Here is a 10663-nt window from a genome sequence, read left to right on the forward strand (position 1 = left end):
TCACCCATAAACAGGCTATCCTTCGAGCAACGCATACGGGGAAAGCGCTGATGTATGACAATCACCGGATCCTGTGCTTTCAGGATTATTCAGCTGGGGTCACGGCGCAACGCAGAGCATTTGCTCCAATATGTTCTAAGCTGTTTGCCCTGAAAGTGAAATTTGCTCTGGTTTACCCTGCTATCCTGAAAATCACACATAACGGATCATCTAAAACTATAATGGCAGTGGAGGAGGCGCAGGAGTTCCTGTCTACGGTGGAAAGTGTAAAGCCTGCTGGTTCCTGATAATGATATAGAAATGGAGGAATAAGACTGATTGGATTGAGAGTGGATGGCTTTTCAGCCTTAAGGCATCCCTGAGTGGAGTGGGGTCTCTGTCTAGGCTGGGAGGGAGTGCGATCATTTGAGCGGTTGGTATGGTCTCTGAGGGAATTTTGTGGGGTGGGGTATTATGTCTGAGTTTGGAGTGAATGGGGTGGATAGTGCGTGTTTTTTTTTCTTTTTTACTTTACTCAAATAAGTGTGGTAGGGATGTTGTGAGGAATTTTCTATATGGGTGGGTGCATGTCAGGGGTTAGGTCTGTTCAGATCTGGAATCGCTGGGGTGGCGTTATGTGATGGCTCCTGAGTGGGGAACTTATACTGGAGGTGGGGGGGGGGGGCGAGGGACAGGAAGGGAGGGAGGGGGAGGAGAGAGGGGAGGGGGTGGGATGGGAGGCAGGGTTTTTTTTTCTTTGTCCTTCTCTCTCTCTTTTTGATGGTGAGAGGCTGTGTTCAAGGGGCATTGAAGATCTGGGGGAGGGCTGGCTGGGACTCTCCTGCGAGGCATGTGAAATTATGTGGGCTTTGCAGATGGGCCTTTTCTTATTGGTATGACACATGGTAAAGATAGTATTGTGGAATGTGGAAGGCATAAACGGGCCCATTAAGAAAACAAAAATCCTGGAACACCTACAATGAAATCGTATAGATATTGCACTGTGGCAAGATACACATTTGCAGGCTTTGGAACACACTAAGCTCTGAACCTGGTGGGTGGGGGATTGTGTGGCAGTGGATGCCCAGGTAAGGAAAGGTGGGGTGGCAATTTTGGTTAGGTAAGGAGTAGTGGATAGGGTGCAGAAAATAGCGGTGGACCCAGGGGGGAGATTTGTTCTAGCAGAGGTGATGGTGAAACAGACCTTTTTAATTTGCAACATAGATGCCCCTAATCAGTATGACAAAACTTTTTATAGGAGGGTGACTAACCTTCTCCTACAACATTAAAAAAAATGCTTCTTGGATAGTGGGAGGGGACTTTAATGCAGTGTGGGATCCCATTTTGGATAGATCTAACCCAGATCCACAGGCTTCCTATCATACTAATAAAGGACTGAGACAATTGGTGCATGTGATGGATTTGGTTGATGTATGGAGGGAGCTCCATCCAACGGAGACAGACTATACTCACATATCTAGAGCCCACTCTACACAGGCCAGAATAGATTATATCCTGGTCTCGAAAAAGGATTTTAGTAAAGTAGTGAAAGCAGAGTTAGGACCCTATGTTATTTCTGACCATGCTTGGGTATGGATGGAGTGGTCCTTGGGATCTTTGGGAGGTGGCAGATATGGATGGAAGTTCCCCCTGGACCTATACAACAACCTGGGCCTTCAGGAGTGTTTGGTAAGCTGTTGGAAGGGGTTTGAGGACACTAATGCTGCCCATGAGTCGGACCCCATTTTTTTATTGGGAAACTGTGAAAGTGGTATTGCGTGGGGAGATAATTAGCTACTCCCATCATGTCAAGAAAGCTAGGGACAGAGAGATCTTAAGATTGCGCATGCAATTGCGACGTGCGCGGCAACAATTTGGGGTCTCTAGAGAGGGGAAACATTGCCAACAAGTTTTGGATATTCAGGTGGTGTTGAATTCATTGTTACACCAGACAGCGCTTAAATCTCAGTTATATTATAGATATTTGTTGTACAGACAAGGGAACAAGATGGGTAGGTTATTGGCTAGGTTGGCTTGCCCTAAGGGAGGGTCTCCAAAGATTCTAACAATTCAAGAGCGGGCAGAGAGTGCACTCTGATGAAGCCATCGGTGAGGTTTTTCGTGACTACTATCGTGAGCTGTGTGCCGCTCCTGCTGAGGAGGGATTACCCGGGGAGTTGTACCCAAATAATATGACTCTTCCTTCTCTGACTCAAGGAGAGAGAGACCTTGACTTTCTTTCATCTCAAGCAATTCTTGACCCGCTTCAATCTGGCTTTCGCCCCCTTCATTCAACCGAAACAGCGCTTACTGAAGTCTCCAATGACCTGCTCCTGGCCAGATCCAAAGGGCTCTATTCTATCCTCATCCTTCTTGATCTATCTGCTGCTTTTGACACAGTCAATCACAGCCTACTTCTTGATACACTATCCTCACTTGGATTTCAAGGCTCTGTTCTTTCCTGGTTTTCTTCTTACCTCTCCCAACGTACTTTTAGTGTACACTCTGGTGGATCCTCCTCTTCTTCTATCCCGCTGTCTGTTGGCGTACCTCAGGGATCTGTCCTGGGACCTCTACTCTTCTCCATCTATACTTCTTCGCTTGGTACTCTAATCTCATCCCATGGTTTTCAGTATCATCTTCATGCCGACGACTCCCAGATCTACCTCTCCGCACCAGAAATCTCAGCAGGCATCCAGGCCAAGGTTTCAGCCTGCCTGTCCGACATTGCTGCCTGGATGTCTCACCACCATCTGAAGCTAAACATGACCAAGACTGAGCTCCTTATCTTTCCACCTAAACCAACCTCTCCTCTCCCCCCATTCTCTATTACTGTGGATAACATGCTCATCCTTCCTGTCTCATCAACACGCAACCTTGGGGTCATCTTTGACTCCTCACTCTCCTTCTCTTCACATATTCAACAGACTGCTAAAACCTGTCATTTCTTCCTCTATAACATCACTAAAATTCACCCTTTCCTTTCTGAGTATGCAACCAGAACCCTCATCCACACTCTTATCACCTCCCGCTTAGACTACTGCAACATACTTCTCACAGGTCTCCCACTTAGCCATCTCTCTCCTCTTCAATCTGTTCAAAATTTGGCTGCACGCCTAATATTCCGCCAATGTCGTTATGCTCATATTAGCCCTCTCCTCAAGTCACTTCATTGGCTCCCTATCCATTTCCACATACAGTTCAAATTCCTCTTACTGACTTATAAATGCATTCACTCTGCAGCTCCTCAGTTACTCTCCACGCTCATCTCTCCCTACACCCCTCCCCGGGAACTCCGCTCGCTGGGTAAATCTCTCTTATCTGCACCCTTCTCCTCTACCGCTAATTCCAGATCCCGTTCCTTTTATCTTGCCGCACCATATGCCTGGAATAGACTTCCTGAGTCGGTACATCAAGCCTCATCTCTGGCCATCTTCAAATCTAAGCTAAAAACCCACCTTTTTGATGCTGCTTTTTTTTCCATGAATATAAAGCCTTCATTTTTGAAATCTCTTTATGGTGTGTGTGATATTTGAAAGCTTTTCATTATTTCCTTGTCTAAGAAAGAAGAAATATTTAATAACCAATAGCCGTTATATAGAATAAATGCGAGAAATATTCCCTTGAATTGGCCATTCGGGGGAACATTTTGCGCTGCTCCTAGATTTTGTAGTATTCTTGAACAGAGAATTGGTGAAGCTTTCAGACATAAATAAGGAAAATTATGCACTCCACCTTCTGGTTCCTTTTTATTTAACACAAGTAATCACAATGACCCCTGGAAAACCAACTATTGCGCTTTCTATCTCTCAGTCTTACAATGCAATTGATTGTGAGAACAACTGGTTTAGACTATACTTGTGCAGCGGTCCTGGAATTTATGCTTTGTGTATTTGACTAACACCTTGCTTCAACTAACTCTTGTCACGTGGTGGTTTTGTCTTGAAGCGATATGCTTCTTCCTACTTCTTTGACTGGTTGCAAAGGGTTACTTAAACTCTATGTGAAGGTCAAATCTGCACTTTTGAATGTTTTTTTCTTCCATTTATCTTTTTCAAGGTACCTTTTTCTTGCATTGCAATCTGAATATGCCCTGCTGCAATTCAGATGTATAATATTTTTATACATTTAATGATTCAAATCCATTTTGACCTTTCTTATATTTCTTCTCTTAGAGAGACATTGATTTGGAATTTTTGGTTATACATTAATTTTCCCAGTACATTCTTTTTTTTTTTTTTAGTCTATTTTTATCTTAAACACTTCAGGGTGGTTTTCTAAATTTTTATTTTTATACTCGATGCCTTGTTCCTTACCATGCCTCCTTTCTTTGCCCCTTCCCCTGGCCCCGCCGCTGACACCCCCCCATTTATACCCACAACCTGCCTCCCTCTGTTACCCGCCTCCTCACCCTCCCTTGTCTGAATTCTCCCCCTGCACTGCTCGTTTTCTGATTCTTGTATTTACGCACTTGTTCTTCATGACTCTCGCTAGCATTATGACTTCTTTCAATAAATTAACCACATAAATTGCACTACTGGTCTGTTTAAGTTTTGCCTTTCCCCAAATAAATACAGAAGTCACCTTGTCGTCTCCCACAGAGGGAACCACCGTCAGCAAAGAAGAGCTACCCCATAAAGTATCTGACCTGAAGGCTATATAGCTGCCAAGGATCGTTAGATTAAAGGACAGATGAACGGACCTCAACTTTACCCGGTTTGGGCTACAAGATATCATTGTGCAAGGATTTGTACAGATGCATCAATTGGTCCATGGGGGAAAAAGAGAAGCACTCCACTTACTGGAGTTGCAAGAAGCTTTGTCCTTTGTCCTTATGTCTGAATCATCTAACTCGTAAGTCCTGCAGGCCTCCTGCAGCTAAGGGCCCAACCCTTGGTGAATGGTAGTCATCGCAGGTGAAGATTCCGTACCTACTGGCGATACAGTGCAACACAATGCCCACAATTTTGACTGTTTTTGTGCATCATGTTTTCCTGAACCTGTACCTGCATACATCACCATATTAACTGCCTACATCCTCTTATTACCTATCTGTCCCAATCTGTCTTGCACATTATGCAAGCCAGAAGTGGGGATATAATCTGCGGACCCTGTTCCTTGAACAATATGAGATTTTGCCTTTTGACCCCAATTAATCAGGAGATAAATAATTTCATTTCCACTATTGCTATTAATGGACTCATCTTTCCTTCAATTTTATTTTCCCATGTTTAATTACTTCAGTCGAGTCCTTTTTAAATGGCCTTTATGGTTTCCCTTTTGGTTTTATATTTAATTAACAAGTGTATTTTCATGTTAACATGTTTCTTGAAATACATGTATTACTTCTGCTTATTCAATTCAGGCTGCCAATGTCCACCAAGAGATAGCAATGTATTAGCAGATATCACATGTTATAGAGGCTATAGATATTTAGGTATCATACAATACCTTGAGACTAACTTGTTCCTTTGCCAACCTCTGACTCTTGATGGACTAATTATTATTGTGCATGCCTAGGATAACGACATGGAAAAATCCAAGTTTGTACACCGCAAGTATTACGTCTTCAAAATCTATCCAGGCCCAAATGATGTTAGATCCCCCAAGGTCGTGGCAATAATCTTTACACCTTGCAAACTACTGGACCACAAGTCTCAAGACCAGCCACTTCCTTCAGCTGGTCAGCAGCGACTGTCACTTCTACTGATTCCTTGCCCAAGTCGCTGTGAAAATCCAGCCGTTAGATCTTCCAGATTCTTCAGCGCTTCCACCACCTCAACCATGATCGATGAAAGAGAATTCAGAACCAACTGATACTTAATTTGAGATTTACTGTTGCTGTTTATGGACATTATAGATTCATATCTTGTTTTATTTTCAGTTTAGCAGTAATCCTGTCTATATATTGAAAAGGTTTTATTTTTATTTTCCTATTATTTCCTTTATTGTTCTTATTGTTTTTCTAAGAGTTTCCCCGTTATTTCTGTTTATGTAATTTAAATTGAAGTTGATATTGCTCAGATACAAGGGTAACATCAAACCCTAATACTGGCTAAGATATCATAATGTAGGTGTAAACCCTGTTAGTATCAACCAGTTATGCAATTGTTTAACTCTGGTGTAGGCTTACTTAAGTTGCATGTCTTTCTGTAGGTTTGACTAAGCTCCAAGTGGGGTAACGGATATATAAAATGCTTCCCATACTTCCAGGTCATTATGCATATGTCAAGATCTATGCATGACCTTTGTTAATATAAATTTTCCTAGGATTGACCATTTTTGCTGTATGAGGCAACCTCATACTTGCTATCCACTTTTTAGTGCTCATGATTGGATGCCAATGATGAGTAATAGTAAGGTCCAGGAATTCCGACCTGTTTAAGGATTCTGAATACCTACAACCTAAAACAGCCTGCAATCAGAGTACTAACCATATATTTGTTGAGCCCATGACAATGCTTAATCAAAACCACTATTCCTTCTGAGGACCACTGAGATAGATACATTAGATTATCTCCCCATGCACTATGCAACAGATACAATAGAAGCCATAGAAAGACCTGAAAGTGTTTATTAGTATGATCCACCTGAAATTGCTATTACCCACATACCGATACTTCATGAGATTTGTCCCATTCATAAAACATTTCTCACTACAGGTTTGAGTAAGTCTCAAGAGAGGTGACATCAGGATTAAGGCCAAAGGGGTTGGGTAATATAAAGGGAATTCCATACGCCCCAAATAATATATCACCTGAGAATGAAGTTTCCTATCTTGCACCATACCTTCTAGCAATTTGTAAGACCAAAACTCGCCCTCTCGTTTGATAGCTTGCCACCTTCTGGAATGGATGGTGACAAGCTTGACGAGCTTTGTGTCACCCCTCCCCAGATGGGGTGACAAGTGGGGAATGTATAATTATAGTACAGCAAGAGGCCCTCACTAGATGCCCACCGGAAGGGTGGAAGGCCAGATTTTAGGACTCAGGCTGTAAAAATACCAGTTAGGTTTAAAAATCTATGACTGGCTGAGCAAGGAATTGCTTTTCCTGCAAGTTAATATGTGTCCCAGCTTGAGACCCATCCACTGGAATAGTGGTAGGCCAAGTTACATATCTTAAACAGCTGAAAAGCACTGAATAGGCCTGAGAATCAGCTGATGGCCTTATAGCAGAGAGCCTGCAAGAGCAGGACTGCTTGGTGAGTCTTATTGAAACCAGGTACAACTTTCAAATTGAGTGCAACACTTAAGATGTAGAAAATAATGACAAAAATGGTAAAAAGGTTGGTTTCTAAGATGGCGTCTGTCTTTGTAAAATGGCTCCCAGAATCACAAGATACAAAGACGCAGATCTCTCTCAATATTAGGAAAGAGGTTTTACAAGTGTTGAAATTGGCATTATGAAGAAATCTTAGAAAGGAGGGGCAGGTGGGCACCTGACCTGTGGTTAAGTATGATTCAGAGATGAAGAAAGAATAGAAAAAAGTCCCTCTCCAATTGAGTTGTATGTACTGAAAATGCTATATAAGAGCTGGCCATCAGAGCTATCGTCGGAGTCCCTCCCCAACTTGACGCGGACAACGGCGAAGCTCTGGCCGGTTGAACTCAGAATCTGACTGATGCATGTACCAGCTTGAAGTCCTGATTTGGGCGAGAATAAAAGACTATTTCTTTCACTAAACTGCTCCAGTCTCTGTTTCAATCTCTTCTCTTTAAACTGTTTCACAGACACACAAGTAAAATTCTATCTCACTATTCTCTAGTCTCTGTGTTAATTTCTCTGTTTCATTTCACACCTTATATCACATAAATAGACTATCTTTTAAACTCTAGTACATCATGTGGGAGAATAGATGCCCTAGGATGTCCTTGGAAATTAGGAGCCAGAAAACAGAGGGCATATTTAGGAGACTTATTATGAGCCTTCTGAAACCCTCTCTCCATATCCGTGGGCAAGGGTCCTGCGGGGGTCTAGAGAGGGGTAATTAAAAACAACTCCTAACCCTTACTCACTTGTTCAGTACCTTTATTTTATCATCCCTACATTAGTAATTCCCGTATTTCTTATTTGTCCTGTTTGTCTGTCCTAAGATTGCAAGCTCTGTCGAACAGGGACTGTCTCTTCATGTTCAAGTGTACAGCCCTAGTTACAGTTGGTTCCTTCTTCCTTTTTCCGAAGGATTTTCTTTTAGCTCTAATAGCTTCCTTCACCTCATTTTTTAATAATGCCACCTGTCCTTTGGTCTTCCTCCTTTTTTAATACACGGAATATATTTGGCCTGGGCTTCCAGGATGGTATTTTTGAACAACATCCACACCTGATGTACATTTTTCCCCCTTGCAGCTGCTCCTTTAAGTTTATTTTTTCACTGTTCTCCTTTTATCATAGTCTCCTTTTTGAAAGTTAAATGCTAACGTATTGGATTTCCTGTGTATACTTACTCCAAAGCTAATATTAAATCTGATCATATTATGATCACTGTTATCAAATGGCCCCATCACCTTTACCTCCCGCACCAGATCATGCGTTCCACTAAGGACTAGGTCTAGAATTTTTCCTTCCCTTGTCAGCTCCTGTACCAGCTGCTCCATAAAGCAGTCCTTGATTTTGTCAAGGAATTTTAAGGTGGGCTTTTAGCCTAGATTTGAAGACGGCCAGAGATGGAGCTTGACGTACCGGCTCAGGAAGTCTATTCCAGGCATATGGTGCAGCAAGATAAAAGGAACAGAGTCTGGAGTTAGCGGTGGAGGAGAAGGGTGCAGATAAGAGAGATTTACCCAGTGAATGGAGTTCCTGGGGAGGAGTATAGGGAGAGATGAGAGTGGAGAGGTACTGAGGAGCAGCAGATTGAATGCACTTATAAGTCAATAAGAGGAGTTTGAACTGTATGCAGAAACGGATAGGGAGCCAGTGAAGTGACTTGAGGAGAGGGCTAATATGAGCATAGCGACACTGGCAGAATATTAGTCATGCAGCACAATTTTGAACAGATTGAAGAGGAGAGAGATGGCTAAGTGGGAGACCTGTAAGAAGCAAGTTGCAATAGTCTAAGCGAGAGGTGATAAGAGTGTGGATGAGGGTTCTGGTATTGTGCTCAGAAAGGGCGAATTGTGGTGATACTATAGAGAAAGAAATGACAGGTTTTAGCAGTCTGCTGAATATGTGCAGAGAAGGAGAGAGAGGAGATGAAGATGACCCCAAGGTTACTGGCAAGGATAAACATGCTGTTGAACTGGCTTGTAATCTATCACTGTTGGATTCCCTACATATGCAGAAAGAAGCCTGGAATCATGTTACAAAGGCAACCATTGTGAACTGCTACAAAAGGGCAAGCTTTGTTAAGGATGTGGAGAGGGACTAAACAGATGGAGCTGTTGCCAACGCGTCAGATGAACAGGTTATTGACATCCCAGCTGGTGTTACTGAAGAGGAGTTTCATCGCTATGTAGCTGTTGATTACGATCTACAAACAGCTGACGACAGCACTGATGTCGATATGTGCCCACACGCAGGCAACAACGGCTGATGATGAAATGAACCTCCTGTCACTTTTGCAAGAGCGCTGGAGAGTCTCAACATCGTGTGGGCCTATCTGGAGGCCACTGGATGTCAGTGCTATGACAGTTTTTACCGTCTGGCAGACGTAGTCTATGGAACTCACAGACCCAATAGTGTACAGAGGACTATAACTGATTACTTCAAGTATGCCTGTCAGTTAACGGAGACTGTATACTATACGTATAATAAACAGTACTGTACATATGTTTATCAGATGTCAAGCTTCTTTGGGTCACAACAGTTAAGTGCACACTCCGGTTAACTGCATACATTTCTTTGGTCCAGACCCTTGCACTTAAGCGGATTGCACTGTATAAGGTTTGTAAGGGTCTTTTTACTAAGCTGCGCTAACAGATTTGACTCACGCTAAATGATAAGATGCCCACAGAAATATAATGGGGGTCATATTTATTGCATGCTAATCATTAAAACACCTTAGCAAAAAGAACCTTTAGTCTCTTCTGTCCACTGACAGGGGATTTGCCACAGGGATCTGTACTGGGAAAGGTGCTATTTAACATATTTATAAATGATATGGAAATCAGAACGAGTGAGGTGATTAAATTTGCAGATGATACAAAACTATTCAAGGCTGTTAAAACACATACGGACTGTGAAATATTGCAGGAAGACCTTAGGAAATTGGAAGACTGGGCATCCAAATGGCAGATGAAATTTAATGTGGACAAACGCAAGGTGATGCACATTGAAAAGAATAATCTGAATCATAGTTACCTGATGCTAGGGTCCACCTTGGGGGGTCAGCACTGAAGAAAAAGATCTAGGTGTCGTTGTAGATAATGTGCTGAAATCTTTTGCTCAGAGTGTGGCGGCAGCCAAAAAAGCAAACAGGATGCTAGGAACTATTAGGAAAGGGATAGTGAATAAGACCGAAAATAGTACAATGCCTTTGTATTGCTCCATGGTGCATCCACACCTTGAGTATTGCGTTCAGTTCTGGTCACTGTATCTCAGAAAAGATATAGCGGAATTAGAAAAGGTTTGAAGAGCGACCAAATGATAAAGGGGATGGAACTCCTGTTGTATGAAGAAAGGCTAAAGAGGTTAGGGCTCTTCAGCTTGAAAAAGAGATAGATGAGAGGAGATATGACTGAGGTCTA

Source organism: Microcaecilia unicolor, chromosome 6, assembly GCF_901765095.1.
Source record: "Microcaecilia unicolor chromosome 6, aMicUni1.1, whole genome shotgun sequence".
NCBI lineage: Eukaryota > Metazoa > Chordata > Amphibia > Gymnophiona > Siphonopidae > Microcaecilia > Microcaecilia unicolor.